The sequence below is a fragment of the Macrobrachium nipponense genome, chromosome 7 (genome assembly GCF_015104395.2).
Source record: "Macrobrachium nipponense isolate FS-2020 chromosome 7, ASM1510439v2, whole genome shotgun sequence".
Taxonomy (NCBI): domain Eukaryota; kingdom Metazoa; phylum Arthropoda; class Malacostraca; order Decapoda; family Palaemonidae; genus Macrobrachium; species Macrobrachium nipponense.
The window spans coordinates 21,815,526-21,820,525 of NC_061109.1; positions in this window are offsets into that span (position 1 = coordinate 21,815,526).

A 5,000-nucleotide genomic window follows, 5' to 3' on the forward strand; every position below is an offset into this window, starting at 1 on the left:
CTCTCTCTCTCTCTCTCTCTCTCTCTCTCTCTCTCTCTCTCGTGTTCCGTTCTTCTTGAGATTTTTTTGATAGTCCTGATATAGTGCGGAGAGCCCGTGTGGTCGTATAGATTATTTCACTTAATTTTTAATGTCACAAGCTTGTACAATGTCATTGTGGTACAATGTAATGTTTATTCAGTAAATCATTTCCCAATTTAGGAATTATTGAGGCACATTACTGGTAGTAATAATTTTTTTTTTTTGCAAGTTTCAGTTAAACCTTTGCATAAACTCGTTTTTTTAAACCTGACTTGAGTATGGCTTCTTGGATGACAGTTCAGTATATATATATATATATATATTATATATATATTATTATATATAAGATATTATATATATATATATGATATATAATATATATCCATATATATATATATATATATATATATATATATATATAACTGTCCGTAAGGTTCTGCGTAACACATTAGTAATTAATTTTAATTTAATTCCCCCCTATATCATGCAAGTGGTGGTAAAAGCAAAGAGATTAACAAGGTTAGCGAGGTGTAGCTGGCATCATAATAATTTACCTCTTCTTTGAAATGAGCAAGCTTTGTAAACACAGTTACGTCGAGAAATGCCTTTCTCTTGCTCTGGACGTTATTTGCTTCAAGAAAAGGCTTTGGGTACAAGGGAAAGTGACTGGAACAACTTTATACGTACTTGCCATAAAGTGTCAGTGCCTCTCTCTCTCTCTCTCTCTCTCTCTCTCTCTCTCTCTCTCTCTCTCTCTCTCTCTCTCTCCCCAATTGCAAGGATTCCAAGGGAATATTCTCTCTCTCTCTCTCTCTCTCTCTCTCTCTCTCTCTCTTCCCTACCCCTCTCTCATTGCGTATGGGGCAATTGGGTGACCGCGCTCTCTTCTCTCTCCTCTCGAGGCTTTAGTGAGAGCGCACCTTAAGCTAAATTGGAAAGGCATTATGAGCATTGGAGGCTTACAAGTCGGAATGCTCCGATGCTCTGTTGTAAATGTGGTGGAAGTGCATTTATCTGAGAGCTTCTTTTTATGGAAAGATTCCAGATATTTTATTCCGTTGCAAAGGAGTCCAGTGAGGTGCACAATAGGCATTACCTGAGGTTTCTTTTGTAGCTTCCCTCCCTTCGGCCCCCAGCTTGCAGCCCCTTCCATACCTTTTATTGTATCTCCGTTCATAGTCTCGATCTTCCAACTTACTTTCCTCAACCCTCTCTTGACAATTGTTCCATAAAGCTTCTCAAAACATTTTGCTCTCAATTTCCATTTCAGCGGTGAATGACCTCGTAGGTCCCAGTGCTTGTTCTTTGGCCTACATTTTAATATACCATTCCATTCCGGATATTTGATTTTCTTACTGGTAAAGTTTTCTCCGCATAATAATTTTTAACTTTGATGAGAGTATGATTTCAGGATCAGTTTTGCTGTAACGTTTCCCGGTAGGCTACTCAGTCAGTTAACTGGTGTTGAACGTCTGATAAATTCACCCACAGCATTAAAATGAATTCCAGCTGTTCTCTCTTGACATACCAGAATACCCCAGGCATATCTCATTTAAAAAATGGAAGTGACAATTTTATTTTATTTATTTTTTATTTATTTATTTTTTTCGTCTAGAGAATCCCGCGTGGTTTTATACTATAGTAGATTCACATCAACCTTGCCTTCGATGTTTAGGCCAGTCCCTTATGACGCTACTGATTGGCTGTTGTTAAACCAATCACAGGGCTGGAAAATCTCAGTCTCTCGAGAGAGTTCACATAGGCAGGATGTATGTTCCACCTCTCCTGATGGGATACGTATTTCACCAGTATCCCTCAGGAGAGGTGGAATATACATCCTGCCTATATGAACTGTCGAGAGAGACTGAGAGTTTCCAGCCCTGTGATTAGCTTATCAACAGCCAATCAGGAGCGTCGTAAGGGACTGGCTTAGACATCAGATGCACGGGTGATGTGAATCTATTATAGCCAGTAATGTTGTTCTTGTCTCACTCAACCAAACAGAAGGAAGCGTCATTGTGCCCCAGTGTATAGTGTCTCAGTGAGTGGCGCACCCTGTGGAGGTATCAGGCTAAGCGCTGCCTAAGACCCACACTTCATTTTGCGTCGTTAAACTACACACACACACACACACACACAGATATATATATATAATCACAGTAGATGGACATGACATCATTATACAAGCGAATACCACAGAAAAATGATAGGCAGAAAGTCAGTACCAAGCGCTTTCAGGCTTTATTCAGGCATTATCGGGGCACAACGCCTGTTAAAGGGGAAAGAGCTTGATACTGACTTTATGCCTACCATTTTCCTATGGTATAATACGTGAATATTTAAGGTTGAAGGTAAATATAGTTAATCCCGTATTACTCTACCAGCTGCGTGACCCTTCATTTGCATGCTATTTTTTTTCTATTTGATACTTTCCAGTCTCTTATTAAACCTCCTATTTGGTTATTTTTTTCTTTTTTTCTAACCTTTCCTTCTTCTCTATTTATCCGGGAATCTTTTGTGACTTCGCTTCCATTGGTATGTTTGCACAACATGAATAATGTTATCAACTTTAGTTCATATGGAAATTATATGCAAATAAAGTGAAATTCTTGGTCATGCATATTATTAAGTTTGGGACGCTGGATATCGGAAGAAAGGAAATGTTCTTTTTATATATATATTTAACAACAGTTTAGTGTGAGTTACAAACCGAATAAGAAAGTAAAATTAACGTGGTTTGAATATTAAATACGATATGTTTTACGAAACGTTTCGTAAAATTATGGAAACTGAGTATAACATGGACCATCAAATTTGATTAATCCTTCGAACGTTATAGCTTTCGAAATCGGACAGTGATATTATTTTAAGACCTGCTGGTAATGAGAGGAGTTTATATGTCATTTTGATACGAAGCAAAAACCAAAATGTGTAAGAACTGTAGTTCTACTGCTGCTGCGATTAAACAAAATTATTTTCGTTTTTGTCAACGGTATAGCGACTTTATGCATAACGTGCAATTGTAATAACCGCATCACCCTCTCAGCTTCTCGAATTCTTTACACTTTTTTTGGATAAGCTTTTCACTACGAAGCCTTAGGTCCAAATGCCAGAACATGAAATAATTCTGATATCAGTAGGAGGATTCGAACACGTATCCGGAGTATCAGAACGAGGCCACGTTGCCTACCTCTTCATTTTTTTTTTTTTTTTTTACGTCGTGCTCCTTTGTTTTTGCATAAATAATTGTAGGACATTGTTTTGAAAGCTTCTTAAGTAGTACTCAGTTGTGATCGTGTTAAATCACCCATGGACCAGCTGGAATACTATATATGTCAGAATGTAAACGTATGATAATTTTTGGAATTGAACTAAAATATAAGCTAAGTCAACACTAAAAGGGAAATGAAAGTAAAAATGTATAAAGGTGTAACAGGAGGAAAACCTCAAAACAGTTGCACTGCGGGACAATTGTTAGGAGAGGGTAGAAAGTAAGGTGGAAGAAAGAGAATATGAACGGACCTACAGTAAAAGCAGTACAAGGGGTTGCGGCTAGGCGCCGAAGGGACACTGCAAAGAACTTCAATTAATGCATGCAGTGCACCGCGTGAGGTTCACTAACAACACTGCCTCCCTACTGGAGTCTGATAGCTATTAGCGTCAGCGGACGCCCAAACAAGCAGAGATCCAAGTTGCTGTTATTATTCAAAGCCGTGATGACTCTGGAGATCCGAATGATTCCTCCTGACATCAAAGAGAAACTTGGGGTCTTATTATTGCCGTCTCCTCTTGAGTGTTCAGTAGTAGAATTTATTAGTTGAAGTCCCTAATGTCTTCTGTAACTTGTTATTATTATTATTGAAAAGGTGACCCCTATTCATATGGAACAAGCCCACAGGGGCCTTTGACTCGAAATTCAAGCTTTCGAAGAATATTATGGCGTCCATTAGGAAGAAGTAAGAGGAAGAGGTAGAGGGAAACACAAGAGATTTCACTTATTTAAAAAGCAAATTAAGCAATAATATATATATATTATATATTAATTTATTATATTTATATATATAAATTATATATATTATATATATATTATAAATAGATAAAAATGTATTAAAAGGCCTGAATTTGGAAGGATCAATTTCAAATCAGTGGCCCCTTAGGCTTGTTCCATATGAAGAAGGGTTTATAATCTGAATAATAATAATAATAATAATAATAATAATAATAATAATAATAATAATAATAGCATTCGTCACTAATAGTAAACTCGGCGTTCATATTGGTTAACATTGTACGTATAATGAAAATTCGATTTTTCTGTTTCAAGTGAATTTCGTTGTAGTTGAAGTAATATTCCAGAGATGAATTTAAGTCTTGACACTGAAGCAATCATTATAACGATATAAGTACAGAGAATAACAGTGAGAATGAAGTAGTAAATTATACTGGTATATAAAAGCCGAGACTCTCCTGCAATACGTCACAAATTTGTGATGTTTTTGAAGCTGACGTTAGAATTCGGTAGCTTGGCCCACTAGCTCAGTAGTTAAAGAGAGATGCACTGCTGTTGGGTCCACTCTGGGTCATGAAAGGTCACGCGGAATCAGGCGAATTGTGGGTCCTCTTCCATGAATTGGACTGAGGTCTATTTTAGGTTTTGTTCTCTTTTCTTTTTTGTTGGAGTGGTATCACTTTATAATGGGATGTCCGAATATGAAACGAATCTGCCACAGTTGGGCTTATGTTTTTCATATATTAGCGTTACTACCCTAAATCAATTCTCCTTGCATCTTAATAATTACCGTACATTTTTTTTATATTTCTTTATTGATTTATTAATTTATTTTTTTCATTTTCAATAAGTGGTCTCTTATTTCTGTATTTCCCGCTTCCTTCTGTTACTTCTTTCTGATGAGCGCCGTATTCTTTGGAAGCTTGAATTTCAAGTCAGTAGTTTGTTCCATACGAATATGGTTCATATT